The 15,523-nt window shown below is 36.7% G+C and overlaps 1 long non-coding RNA gene across 1 annotated transcript; it reads right to left on the bottom strand.

Moving 5' to 3' along the window:
• Positions 1-739: 739 nt before the first annotated feature.
• Positions 740-14,475, bottom strand: LOC118543618 (uncharacterized). The gene is made up of 2 exons (XR_004921171.2): positions 14,050-14,475; positions 740-2,075 (listed from the first exon to the last, which is right to left on the bottom strand). It is a non-coding gene; the product is annotated as an uncharacterized LOC118543618 (long non-coding RNA).
• Between the last annotated feature and the right edge of the window lie 1,048 nt (positions 14,476-15,523).

The following is a 15,523-nucleotide window of genomic DNA, read 5'->3' as shown; positions in this document are numbered from 1 at the left end:
TATAACAACAATAAAGTTTCTACTTCATAAAGAGCAATTTTCATATTTTAGCATAAAGGAAGTTTGAGGGATGCAATGTCACAAATGCTGTAGGTGACTAAGAATATGACAGACTTATTATAGAAATACTAAAAGATGATATCAGAATATAGTGCAGGGTAGTGCACATAGACCAGTGGTTTTAATCAGGCTGCATATTAGAATCACTTAAGGGTTTTAAAAATATCAGTGTCCAGGGCGCCTGGGTGGCTCAGATGGTTAAGCGTCTGCCTTCGGCTCAGGTCATGATCTCAGGGTCCTGGGATCGAGTCCCGCATCGGGCTCCCTGCTCCTTGGGAGCCTGCTTCTCCCTGCCTCTCTCTCTCTGTCTCTAATGAATAAATAAATAAAATCTTTAAAAATATATATATATATATCAGTGTCCAGATACAAACCCCAAAATTGAATCAGAATATTTGGGTGGACCATAAACTTTGTTATTTATCATGTTGTTGCTATTATTATTATTATTATTTGAAGTACCTCGGGGGTTTCTAATGTGCAGACAGGTCTGGGAACCACTCACATAAACCAAAGACAAGATTATACATTCAAAATGCTCCATTTTGTCCAGAAATGGTCTATGCATCTTACTCTCTCTCATTTTTACGAAATAATAGGCTTTCTATAGGTCAAATTTCATGACTTGTTATCTTCAGTCCTTGCCTAGAATTCCAGAATCAAGACAAAAAAAAGTAGGTATCAATCCATAATTGTTATTTGATGTAAGACAAGGAAATTATTACAGATATAAATATTCCAACAAAGGTTGTATTATTAAAAGCATGAAAAGAAAAATAAACTCAGCCCTCAATTTTTTTTTCTGCTCATAGTCCTGGACACCAAAGTGAATGAATCCCTTCAGTAGACTTGGTTCAAAGGTGATGACATAGTCAGAAGCCTAGAGCTCATGTTGACCCTTTTCTTTTGAAAATGGTTCTAAACTCAGATTATTTAAGGTGGTACTAAGTGTGTTTTCCAAGTCATGTAAATTATATAAGTTATTGCAGCGCTTTTTATGACATTCCTAGACGATATTACAGAGAGGAGTCTATTTGCCTCCAAACGGGAGAAGAGACCAAACCTTGGAAACAAAGGAATGCATCAGCATCATGGCATGATGAGGCCATGACCAAAGAACCAGAACACTCCCAAGATAAAAGGAAAAATGACACCTCTTCATCCCTGGATACTGGATGCATTCTGAGTAGCACCAACTTCCTGGGATGTAAAATGGACTTATGCCCCGAAGAATCATGGCCAAGAGTTGTCATTTATTCCTCCTATGTTGTTTGGGAAAGCTTTGGGGTCTAAGAAATGGAAGTAGCCTGAATATACTTGATGGCAATAAAATGAGAAAGAGCATAGAAATGTGTTATACCTTTGATAAGTCGGCATTTCTCCTTAGAAACATGACTCACAGTTAAAAGTTAATTCATTCAGTATCTCTTGAATCCTGAATAAGTCCTCTGGGAGTGTGGGAAATACAAAGACCATTTACAAAGATTTTCTGACCTTAAATAGCTCACATTCTAGTGAAGAAATGAGAGTAATGATTGCAAAGTTATCTGTCTGATTAAACGCTGGATCTGGAGAGGGTGCCAGGTGTCAACAGCAGTGGAATGAGAAGGTAGAAACCATGAAAAATTCAAGAGTCTTGGAAGTGGCCCACCCATTCCTTATATCATTTGCCCTTGAGGAATGCCAGTCAATGTGACACAGTTTAATTTCATGGCAGAGAAGTCTCTATACCAGAAGCTAAAGATGGAACTGAAACTTTTGCCTGTATTGTATGGGTTCTCTCAACAAAATGCTGGTCAGTATGATTCAAAAAGAAATAAAGTCCCATGTGTTAGTTAATCTTTGGAGGCTAAAAGTGAAACCACGGAATCTGGTCACACGCCTTGCCCACGAAGTCAACCTTTGAATTGATCTGTACTATTATCACCATCATTTCAGAAGGATCTTCTGCTTTAGTTGTCCAGGTTGTGAAATCGTTTTTTCTATTCTGTTCTGGCAAAACATGCATGATTTACCTACTGAAGATAAAAAGTCAGTACAAAGGTAAATGTTATTGGCACATTTGAAAGAGAAGAAGTAGATTTTCTGGGAAAAGTAGGCAAGAGTAGAAGAGGAAATAGAATTTTAGAAACTTCATATCCTCTAGCATATGCTGGCAAAAGGTTATAGCCATGGAGGTATCACTTCGAGAAGGTCCATCCAGCAGCTGTCAGCGAGTGACTACTATAAAAACCTAAACAGTAAGACCTAACCATCTTTTTAAGTAATAAGAAAATTTCCTTTAGAAATAATGGGGTTGTGAAATCTTTATTATTGTAATACCAGCTTCATGAGCAGTCACACAAGAGCCCTAGGTATGGATAAAGACCTAGAGAGCCAAGCGATGAATAGTTAAGATTCTGATAACTCATCAAACTAGCAAGCACTTTTTAAAAGATTGTATTAAATCCACTGTTGGCAACAGTTCCAAAAATAATAATAATAACCTCTTAAGCTATCAGTGGAAGTTTGGCAAGATCCATCAAAATGTTAATGGTCATACCTTTGACCAGAAATTCCATTTCTGAAAATGCATCTTAAGAAAGTAATCAGCAAATGGCTAAAGATATCTGTAGAACTGTACCCATCTTGGTTTTATATATTATGTTAAAAATTGGAAATACCCCAATGTTCATCAGGAGGAAATTAGTCATGTAAATTAAAAGAGAGGACCAAATATATAAATATTCCAGGTAACCATTGGAAAGCATGTTGGTAATTTGGGACTCTTGTGTACATGAAAAGATGTAAATAACACTCTTTATGATCAAGTCATGCCGACAAAGAATAGTATGCATAGTAAAATTTCATTTTTAACTATATATATAATATACATATTATATATATATATATATATATATATACACATATATATACACACACACAGAAAGGTCTCCAGAGAGTATAAAATTAAATATTTAAGAATATACAACAAAGCATCAGCAACAATTATCACTGGGCAAGGCACTGCACCTTGGAATACTTTATATCCTTCTGGACACTTTTGTAGATTTACTTCTTTTATTTCATATTTCTGTATTTTCTGAAATTTTTCAATAACAATATAGTATTTTATCACTAAAAAAACAAAACAATGACTCAATTCTGTTTTTTTAACTCTTAAGTTAACAGACTTGAGTAGTCTGTGGTTATCAGAGGTCAGGAACAAGGAAAAGGTCAGCAATCCCAAGTGCCATGTCAGTTAAGAACGAGCAGTCAGAGAGTGGGGTGAATTAGGCCTTACTCTACTTGATCTCTCTGTAACTTTTGGTATTGTTAATCATACTCTTCTTTCCAGAAGTCTTTTCTTCCTTAACTTTCAATTCATCACTCTCTCCTGCATAGTTAAAAGTTAACTCCAGTGTCCGTGAATTTCTTCTTAGACTCTTCACTGGTTCCTTTTTTGTTTTCATCCTGTGAATATAAGTATTTCCTAGAGTTTTCTCCTTAACCTTCTTGTTATTTTTTTTTTTGCACCATTCCTGAATAATCTACGTCATACTCAGTTTCATGTATTCCCCACTAGCTTCATCTACTGACTTGAGGACCCAGATCCAGATCTTTTCCCCAAGCTCCTATCCCACATACACATCTGTTCTTGGACATTTCCAATTATGTGGCCCACAGACTCCTAAACCTAAGTAAATATATTACCCATCTGCCCCCCACCCCACACACACTTCAGCCACACATTATCCCTCTGTATTTTCTTATTGAATAATATTGTCATCAACTCTCCAAATACCAGACTCTTCAGTCAACCTCAACTTTTTCTCCCTTACTACTCCACAAAGTCCTATAAAATCTGCCTCTTTTTTTTTTAAAGATTTTATTTATTGATCTGAGAGAGAATGGGAGACAGAGAGCATGAGAGGGGAAGGGTCAGAGGGAGAGCAGACCCCCCGCTGAGCAGGGAGCCCGATGTGGGACTCAATCCCGGGACTCCAGAATCATGAGCTGAGCCGAAGGCAGTTGCTTAACCAACTGAGCCACCCAGGCGCCCTAAAATCTGCCTCTTAAACATCTCACGTATTTGTTCTCTGCTTTCCATTTACACTGCCACTACGTTGGTGTAGACTTTCTTTGTATTTATTTATTCTTAGAACCCTTAAATGGCCTCCAACCCTTACACCAAGATAAGCTTTCTCCTGATATACATTATCTCCTCATGTCATTCCCCATTTAAATTCTTCATGGGATAATTATTGACTTCAAATTTGTCATGACCTTTTCTTACCTTTTCAGACCCAACTGCCTGTATATCTGCACATATACTGTGTCCTTAAAGTCCCCTAAAAGTACTGTTCTTCCAATGCTTCCATACATTTTTTCATGTCATCTACTTTCAGGATTGAACTTGTCAAGGATCCACTCTAGAGCCGCTAGAAAGCTTACCACGAGTGTTCTCCACAGACATGATTCTGTATGAAGAGAGTTATTGTTTCAGAAGCCTGAGATGACATAATCAAGTAGACAGCCAGAAATATTTTCAAGAAAGGTCAAGATTAGTGGAATTTAAGGAAGTTCATTGCAAAGCAATATTGCCCATAAGGAAAAAAATAGGAAGGAAAGAACAAAATAGAAGAGGTTAATTTGTGGACAGGATGGTTCAAAGAAAGATGAAATAAGATTTAGAAAATAGACGTTGGCTAGTAGTTGAGACTTGAGAAAACAAATTGACAGTTAGTGCTGGCAAGGCACTTTTATTTGGAAACTGGATCCTTTCAAAGAAAATGAGGAAAAGACAAGTGTAATTGCAGAACACGGGCTGGGGGTGGGGGACTGGGACCCTTGGAATCATCCCCCAGTCTCTCTGGCCATGGTTGATTGAGTCAAGTGTGGAAGGCATATGACCCAAGCTGGACCCAAATGCTCTCCCTTAGGAATTTATAAAGTGGAAGAGGGACAAGCGGAGACAAGCAGCCATGTGGACAGGGTTACATCCTAGCAGTAGCCTGTTGAGTTGCTGCTTTTGATCTCCCTAGAACAACCATGGTTTCCTTCCTTTTGAAGGTTTGGTTTGGACTGTCCAGGGTATGTCACTAAATTTTCTTTGTGAGCAGAATACACCCAAAATTCTCCAAATTATTTGGGAACAAAATAATTTTGAGAATCATATGTTCCATATGATTTCTTATGCTTGAAATTTAGATTTAAAGTAACAACAAAATAAAACTGGACCCCAGGAATATGTTGATTTCCAGTGTTAGTGGGAGATGCCTGCTGAGTTTCATGACTATAAGCTAGCTGCTCTCCTGGTTGGTGTTGTGGCCTCTAGTTGGCATCATGCAACTTGATTAACGTGTTACAAATACACTCAACAGAGATGGGCAGATACCAATGAAGAGTGGCATTTGATTAAGAACAAGGTGTGTGTTAGGTGAAGCTACAGTGCATGCGCTCCCCCTTGAGAGTATCCCTTAGGAAGAAATGTTTCCTACACACCCCACCACTTGAAGTCAATGGATAGGTCAACAGTTTAGAGGTTTGCTTTCTAGCAGGTAAGTAATTAAAGTGCAATGTTGGAATAATTGTGCCAGGATTATCCTAGTGAGAGAAGTAACCATACAATCATAACAATTAAAATCATTCCAAAAGAGCCATGTTCAAATTGACTTACATAGCACAGGCAAAAAGGAAAACCAGACTTGAGAAAAACCAAGGATACAACCACAAAGATACACTCTGCGAAACATCCAAAGATTGGGGTGAAAACAGGAACGGACATGATGGTGGTCAGCATAGGAGACACTGAGGGTGAATCAGGATGAAGAGTGAGAAGGTGCTGGAAGAATCTCTGTGTTTAGAAACACTCTAATATGTCCTCAACCCAAAGTTCATTATCCTATGACAGCATCCACCCTACTGACCGTCTTGTAGATGTCCCCCACAATCCAAAGCTTCATTCATGAAGGAGAGAGACTGCAGGTTCCTGTCTGGGTCCTCAGCACTTAAGAGAATATCTGCCACAGGAGAGAACATAAGGAGTTGCTGAAAGCCTTTTGAATGAGCTGGGACATTAGCATAGGGTTTGGAGCACAAAAAAAAAAAAAAAAAAAAAAACTGATCTAGATGACGTTGCAAGAGAATAGCAGAAGCAATATATTTAAATAAAGGTATTTCTGAAAATGCAAATAGACATTCTTTTTTCAGATTGTAAATAATTGTCTTATTCTTCAGAGAAACTTCCAAACATTAAATTGATGCTAGAAATAGGAGGGAAAGAAGCAAATCCATCTTGCTTGTAGCAAATTAGAGTATGCATTTTCTTCTTTTGCCAAATCCCCCTATTCTAGGAAAATAATAACTTTGTGCTCTCCTTGCTTATTTATGACCATTTAGTGAAGTGTCTGTTAAACTTTAGCCACAGCAGGGATCGGTCACGATATGCTTAACAAAGGATACCTTTGCCTTCACACCAAGTGAAATATTTACACTGCTTTATTGGACACTGAGAACTACACCTTTTAAAAACATCCTATTCATCGTGTGGTCCCACCTTAAGATGTCCCTGTACCTACTAAAGAGCTGTTTTTTTTTTTAAACATCAACTCCAGCTTTGAAATCTCAGAATGCAGAATCAAAATCTATAGGAAATAAAAAATTGGAATAAGTCTAATTGCATTAAGGTTTGTCCATGATCAAAATATGAGCCTAATTTCTCCCAGAGATCCTAGCAGTCCTCACTGGCAAGAATGACAAATAAGATAGTAGCAAGATAAGCATGTAAAGTGAAATTTTAATCAGTTTCTCTAGTATTTATAGAAAGGTAATAAAAAGAAGTGTCAAAGGAATTGCTATGTATGATGAAGTCTTCCCTCTTAATAAATATGTACAAAAGCTCTAGCACTGTAATAAATGAGCAAATATTTATTGTGTAAAAACCCAAAATAAAAGACCAAGAAGCCCTCCAAGAGGCTTCATTTAAGTGTTTTAATATTCCATTTATTTTTATTCCCCAAGATTTCAGTGTTCAGAAATGACATGTCCTGTTAGTATTACTGCAGAACTTTAGAGACACTAGAGCATCATGGAAAAGCATGGCTTTAGAATGAGCTAGAATCAAAGTGAGTGCCCACTCGGCCACCCTCGGCAAATTATGTAATCCACTCGAGTCTCAGTTCCACTCAATTGCAAGACAGGATCAATGACATCTGCCTCACTGAGTTGACAGAAGGAATGAAGCAAATGGGATAAAATGTAGCATTCCTGCTACAAGGTGGGTGAGGGAGTAATTTATCTGTTTGGGGAGGCCTATTGTTCTTGTTTTGTTTCTTAATGCATGAAGATTTAGAATTCAAAGGGGCAAAGCACAGAGTTGGAGAAGAAAGATAAATATGGTTTACAAAATAGAAGAAAACAAATAGGCTGAGGTCTACATGTGACTTGTGGATGAAAACCTGTGTTCATTTCCTGGTATTACCATGGTTTGGGGTCAGCCGTACCCTCTCCCCAGTTCCTCAGCCCTTTGGCATTCAGAAAATGATCACTGACTTCCCAGAATTTATGGCTTGATGAATCTGATAAAACCTTCACTAAATTGTTGCTCTTTCATGTCTCGTCACCTCTGCAAAGTGAGAAAACCCTGACAGAAATAATAACTGGAATAATTTGGGGGAAATGGCCTTCCTTTCACTGCCTTTTGGACTAAATTCAGAGTTTGTTTTTACATATATTACCTTAGATGAACTCCACATTTAAGTTGGAAATATTTTCAATTTTTTAAATTTAGTTATCCTTAGCATCCCTGCTTTTAGCTGTTTTTATGGGCCTTTACATTTGGACCTAAGTTTTTCAAACATCTGGAAAATGTACTGCTTGAATAAACAATACAGTAAGAGTACCTGTTAAATTCCACTAATCCCATCATCTTAACCAGATATTTATAAAAGAAACTGAAGAAAGAAAGAAAGGCAAGGGAAAAAAAGCATTTTCTCATGTTCCTGCTCAGAGGAGTACTAATGGGTTATGAACCCTTTCAGAGTCATAGAGCAGAGAGAAAAATGGTTGCCTCGGTAACAGGGCAGACCAATCAGCTGCATACACTCTCCCCAGAGCATCTAATTTATTCAGCAAATGCAGGCTAGAACAGGTGGCTAACCTAAATGATGCCAAAAAGCTTTAGCTCTCAAACATCCCCACCCTCTGAATTTTCTTATACACAAAGTTTCATTCTTGTCCCTCATAAAGGCAGACTTAACGAGGTACATTTCAGCGTGAAACATAACACATTAGTAATCAAAAGAGCTCTCTGCATTTGTCACTTTTGAATTTTCTGACAAAAAGAAAGATAATGTGATTTTAAGAAATGATTGCTACTGACAGCTTAATTCTACTAGTTACTTTGAAAGTGGAGGTCATTCTAATTCTTACTATAAAACTCCATTATTTGTTGTTCAATAAATCAAATTTTATTGTGAGTTCTAATAGCAAGAGGGTTTATCCCTAAATTTCACAATTCTTGCTTTAGATAATAAACAGTCACAGAAGTTCCCATCCCTTAAGCCTCTGAAAGCACAGAGGTATTTACAAATAATTGGATGCAAAATGGGAGAGAAAATAATACCAACCTAGTTAGAGCTCTATTTATTAGAGGGTTAAGCAATCCCATTAGCTATCCCTAACATTAGAAAGGAAAAATCTGGAAAACTAACATTAAGGTATAAACATTTTTATACTCTATAAGGACTTTTTATGATCCAGGCCCATTTTCCTTTTTGAACCTCATGTCCACACTGCCAAATACATCCTGATCTTTGATCAACAGAATGCCGATGAAATCTGCCTTTCCCATCTCTGTCCTTGGCATTTGCTGTTGTCTCTGCTTAGAATGTCCTTGCAGTCCTGGGCTCCCTGCTCAATGCTTATCCATTCTTCCAGGCTAAAATAAAGCATTTTCTCTCCCCAAAAGCCTTTCCTCCTGTTCTCAGGAGGAATTACAAGGATCTCTCTCTGTTCCCTCTGCAAGTGCTTCCATTGTTTCTATGTCTACCTTCTTCACCAGATTGAGTCCCCCAAACCTTCAATGTAGGTTGTATGTTATTCAGTTCCCACTTTCAGAGAAGCACCTGGCTCCTAGTGTGAAATCATAAATAGTTGGTAAAAAAACAAGCAAATGGATGAATGAGTGAAATTGTGCATTACTGACACAAACCCTGCCCAAACCTAATATGTGACAAAACATTTTCAGAAATTAAAATGAAAATTTCACCAATTTAGACAAAGTATAATCACGTGTGCCTGTATGAGTAAAGACTCCGTGTTTCTTTAATGAGTTGAATCTTTTCTTCAAATGAAGTGTCACATACAGCTCCTAGCTCCTCTCTTTCCACTTGAATGTCAGTCCCTCATTTAGCCTGTTCATCCTGCTCATTCCCCCTCTTAAAACATCTCTCTGCAAACCCCAGCTTCCAAGAGCGCAGCTTAGAAATACTGGGCTAGACTTTCTACATGTTCAATTTTGCCTTCCTACTTCCCAGGACATAGTAATCACATAAGCAAGTGTTTGATGCAAATGACATTTAAAATAGGAGACAACATTAACGAGGAAGTTCAGGTCTTGGCATTTCTCTATTGATCTGCTTTTGAAGTCTTCCGATTGTCTCCAAAGGTGACCCTTGCTGCCTGAGGATGTTTCCTTGGCAACAGGGGTGACTGCTTCCAGCATGGGAGAAAAGGCATCTCTGTTTGTTTGATACTCGGCTACCACCCAGAGATGCTATGTGGCTTCAAAGAAAGCGAGAACCCCTCATTTTTAAGTATCAGATCAGCTTTCCGGTTCAAGGGCTGCGTATTACTCTGGAAAACAAGAGGTGGTGATAATTATCTGGCAATAGTTTCTTCATTTCATGAAAAAGAAAGACACGATCTCTATATTGATGCATTTTCATTCTCCTTCCCTAATTATCCCACATGCCTGCCTGTGCACGCACACACACACACACACACACACACACAGAGAGAGACAGAAATACAAGCACATCTTTCCTTTCTACTTGCATTCATTTATTCTTTCTTTCTTTCATTTTCTATATTTAAAGCTTTTTGCTTGCTATCAGCTCCCTGCTTTCTGTGTGGTCTCTGTTTTACCTATTCTCTATTTCCAGTAGCAGCCTCTTTGCACATCTTAGTTTCCAATATCTACCAAATTACTAATCAGAGTTAAACATTAACTTATCATAGCCAAAAAAAAAAAAAAGCCTGGTGAGAGCAATTGAAATTTGATCAACTCTCATAACCTCTTATTATTATAAGATGAAATGGAAAAATAAAATAGACCTTGAGATTAATGTCATTTATGATCAATTCACCTTTAATTCCCATTGCTTATATATTCTTTTAAATGGTATGGTAACATTTTATTTGTTATGCTTTATGCCTTCCCAAAGCAATTTGAAAACATTTTGCAATCAATGAAACTTTTTAATATCTATTTTATACAATTGCATAGTCGTGTCACAAAAGGTCTAGAAAACTAGTGTGTCAGACGTACCTTCATATTAGTGGAATTATTTTGTCTGGATTTTGTCCTCACAAAAAGGGGGGAAATTGATGACGTTGTATAGAGTTGTGCTGGGAATAATTCCTCCTAAAAGATGCTTCCAAATATCTTTTATGCTAATTTCTGTAGGTAAATAACTACATAAATTAGATTTACAGAGAGTGCTTAATGGCATATCAAATGTTCATACTCAGAGACCAACTTTTTCAAGGTAAAATGTATAGAATCCTAAGTATGAACAGTAAAAGTACAACTTCTTTCATGTCCAAAGTATCTAAGAAATACGAATTTGAAAATATCACTCAACAGGTAGTGTTATAAATCCATAGATCCAAAATACATTTTATTCTAATGAAGCTAGTAATTTAGGCATCAAAAGAACCTTAGAAATAATGCAATCCCTTATTTTACATATGAGAAAATGAACACCAAGAAATAGTAAAAAAAAAAAAAAAAATGCCTATGCAAACTGGTCTCAGACCTTGGATGAATAACAGAAAGTCTTTTGATTCTTATTTGTTTACTACATAAAATGTTCCTATAAAATTCTTGAAGATGAGAATTGCATTTTGCCTTTACTGTTAAGTGTTCTATTTTATAACACAATGCTCAACTTTTAACACTCTCTAATAAATTATTTATGCATGTGGTATCAGTTAGGAATGCTTCCACTAAAAATAACAGAAAACACCATTGAGACTGACTTAATAAATATTGGTTTATTTTTCTGACATGACAAGGAGTCTTGAGGAAAGCAGGTGGCATTGTTTTAGCCATGGTTGTTTTAGCATGGCTGGACTAACATACCTGAAATTCTCTTGTTATTTCCACATATCTGCCTCCTCCTGGTCACAAAATAACAGCACATGCTCTCAGCATCCCATTCTGCCTTCAAGAAAGGGAAAAGGAGCCATGCCAGATATGTCTTTTCTTTATATCAGGTAAATGAAATCCTTCATGAACCTCATTGCAAGTTGGTGCTCATGTCTCAATGCCCAGAACTAAACAATATGGCCACTTTCGTGGTGAGGGAGCCTGGAAATGTAAGAACTTCATTTTTCCAACTCTTATAACAGAGGTAACAGTGGAGAAATGTATTTTAATTATCTGATTGTGAGCTAAAAAAGATTAGATGCTTATTTTTAGATTGATAAATGATAGATGATAGATGATAGATAGATAGATAGATAGATAGATAGATAGATAGATAGATAATAGAGTAGATACAGGTGGACATGAGATAGAAATCAGGAAAGAAACAAAGATAAATACCAAGAAAGATATCAAGTAGGGGAAATGTATTCCACTACAATCTTAAAACAGAAAAATGAGGTATCTAAAATGAGAAAGAGAGGGATATAAATGTTTTCCAAATGCCTTCCATGGTGGCATCCCAGAAGCATGCTCAGTGAACAGTGTCACTAGCAACCAAAGCAGGCCAATGAGAGGATATAGCAGTTTCAGTGGACATTAAGAACCTATGTATATTTTGCCAGTTCAGGGTTCAAGAGAAACACCAGGAAACTATTGCTAAGAAACTTGATCACTCAGGAGCATCAGGAAATTAAAATCACTACACTGTGTGAATAATGTAAAATGACTTTTACACAGTCTTCTTTTTTTTTTTTAGAGAGATACACAGTGAGAGAGGGAACACAAGCAGCGGGAGAGGGAGAGGGAGAAGCAGGCTTCCTGCGGAGCAGGGAGCCCGATGTGGGGCTCGATCCCAGGACCCTGGGACCATGACCCGAGCCGAAGGCAGATGCTTAACCATCTGAGCCACCCAGGCGCCCCTACACAGTCTTCTTAACACAGAATTTAGAAGAACAATATTACAACAAACAATTCGTTGCTTGATTTTTAAAGTCACTTCCAAGTATTCTGAAGGTGCACACTAAGATTCATAGAAGTTCTTTTTTTCCTTTGGGTCATCTTAGTCCAATAAGAGAACCAAGTAGGCCAGATGAATTGTTACAGTATCAAGTCAATAAGTTCAATTTCTAGGTCACCCTTGCCTCTTCACTTTTCTGAAAACAAGTGTGAAAGTTTATGCTAACTCTTAATCTTTGGTCCCTGCTAGAATGTAAGCTCCATGGTAAGGGCTCTGTTTTGTTTGCTGCTTTTTCCCGTGTTTACAACTGTGCCTGGCACAATGTTGTGATTCAATAAATAGTTGTTGCCTTGGTAGGTAAAAATTAATCCTTTGTATATCATTTACCTACTAGGTACTACTAGGTACTACTTTGAAGTGAAATTCAATAGATTTTGCAAAATTCTCTTCCAACATGAGTTGTACAGCAATATAGTTAAATAATAGATCCTTCCTCAGAAAGTAGCTCCTTGATCAAAAGGATTAGGCTATAAATGTCTTGAGAGTGAGAACCACATACTTATCTTTTTGTTGCCAAGCCCAGTGCCTGGCACATAATAAATGTTTATAAAATGAATTGCTGACCAGATTTTATAATGAGTGATTATTAAAGTGGTAACAATCAATATTTTGGTTCAAATCTTAAAATGAAACTGAATTGACATGTTTCCCATGAACACTCAACTTCTGAACTTCATTCTTAAGAATATTATTCAGGCTAAAAGGTGTTGATCTTTCCAACCAGAAGGCTAATGAAAATTGGAGAGGAAATTCATAAGACCAAGGTCAGTTAAACATACATTCACACCTGCATGCACAAGTCCACACATCACATAGCTTGTTTTCTCCTATCATTCTGGGCTTGAAAAAAACAAATTGTTCTCAAAGAGAAAAAAAAGAGTCCAACTAAGAACCCTTGTGGGCGTGTCTATAAGAACATAGAACAAAGTAACTATATGGAGAACAGGATTCTATAAAATCATGTTTGTTAATTTCTATGTATGCAGTTGTAAACACAGTTTGTAACAAGTATAAATGAAGATAATACATTTCTTTATGGCTAGAAGATGAAAAGCATTGCTTTGTTGACTCTTTTTATGGTTGTTCTTGTTAGTACTCAAACCAGCCTTAAAGCGGACTCCCATTAACAAACACCATGGTAAACACCATTCTACGACACAACAGAAAATGTAGGTGTTCTCAACAAATGAGATGTTGCATTTATTGAAACAATTTTAAAACAGGCTCTACTCTTTGCATTGTGATAGTTTTACTGCCACAAGCACGCATAGCTAAGTGAGCATGATCACACATTAATATCCTGTGGGTGTGCATGTACACATTTCTTAAAAGCACTGTAATTTCTCCAACTCTTATTGATTTCAGAGAAGCCATGAGAAGTTCAGAATCCTTCTCCCACAACTGCAAGCACAAAGATATTTTTAGTTTAAGCATTTTATTCTGTGAAATGAAAAGGAACACCACCAATAAAAAAAGATCCAAAGCAAAACATACTCCAAAAAAAGACAGAAATAAATCTGTCGGAAAACAGAAAACCGAAGCGTTAATTGAACGTTACCTTTTTCTCATAGTGAGGAGGATGCATCATGGTCATTTCTATCTTTTCTCACTGTGCTGATTTAAAACCCCCAGCTGAGAAGGCAGCTGTGCAGAGCAAGGATCTGGTGAGCTCAGCAGGAGCCCTGTATCCTAATGCTACTCCCAGAAATTCATGCTTGCTTTCAGTTGCTGTGTTGTCATTCGTAATGCCAGAAATGGGAAATGCTGTCCTCTTTTCTACAGCAGTGCTACAAAGATCACAGTGATAGTGTCTTTAAAGACTTCAAAGCCTGGATCACCCTGTTTTTATTGTTGTTTATTTTCAATGTAGCCTCTAAAGGGAAGGCGTTGGCTCCTTTTCAAGCTATTTAAAATTCTGGAGTCTTTCATTAATCATAATGTTAATGGAATAGATGGCAAAGCAGACATAAAAGTTACAGCATATGGAGAGGGAACGGGAAGGTTGCTTGTTGCCCCCTCCCAAGCCAAAAAAAAAAAAATGACTTCACTGTTATATAGCATTTTTTTCCTAGATTGCAACAATGAAATCCTTCTCTTCCAACCACAAAAAAAAAGCTACATTGTGTGCCTCTGGCAAAGGTAGCGATATAAAATTAACTTCCACCTAAAATCAAGAGACATTTCTTAAAGCCCTTAAAAATGGAATTAATTTATTTCTGTTTCCAGATAGTGGCATTAAAAATATTTTATGAAGTACTCTGGAAATGACTTGAAAAATAATTACAGGGAAAGTACTGGGCAACATAATGGCTGCAGTTGTTACTGCAGGACATGATTGATGTTGTCATAAGTGAATAAACCACATCCTATGCAGAGCTAGGAATTCTGGTGAGGGTTAGCCTTCAAAATCAGAGGATATATCAATTGTTTATGTTTCTGAAGGTATAAATGTTAAATATGTATTTTACAGAACATGTTCTGAAGGCATAAATGTTAAACATATCTGTAAGAATAAATATGCTTCAGGTATAAAATTACATTTATATGTATAAAATATGCATCTGTTTTGGTATGTACGGTCAAGGACACTAGGTCTCAATATTTAAAATAATAGGTACTATAAGTGCATCAGTACTTAAAATAATTATTAAAATATTTAAAATAAAATCTGAACTGCAGTTTAAAATATATACTGTATTGGGTACATTTGCTTTTTACCTGAAGTTACAATTAGATACAAAAGTCAGCACAAAATAACCAATAAAGGGGAATAGAGTCTAAGTCATTTTAGGAGTTTTTTCTTATATTCAGTTAATTTTGTACGTCCATTTTGGGAAGGACAAAGAGCTGAAATACTAACATTTAAAAAGTCTTATTTACCTGTGGATTATGTCATTCAGTAAGTATTTATGAAAATACTCTTGGTGTCTAGAATTTCACCATGCTGCCTTAAACCGAGATTGCATAAAACAAAAATTCAAATACATACATCACTGAAACATGTCCTCCTTTTTAGGAAGTGTCTTTTGTTT

This window comes from Halichoerus grypus, chromosome 2 (genome assembly GCF_964656455.1).
Source record: "Halichoerus grypus chromosome 2, mHalGry1.hap1.1, whole genome shotgun sequence".
NCBI classification, from domain to species: Eukaryota; Metazoa; Chordata; class Mammalia; order Carnivora; family Phocidae; genus Halichoerus; species Halichoerus grypus.
The sequence above is the reverse complement of the archived record's forward strand: the minus strand, read 5'-3'. Positions and strand labels throughout refer to the sequence as shown.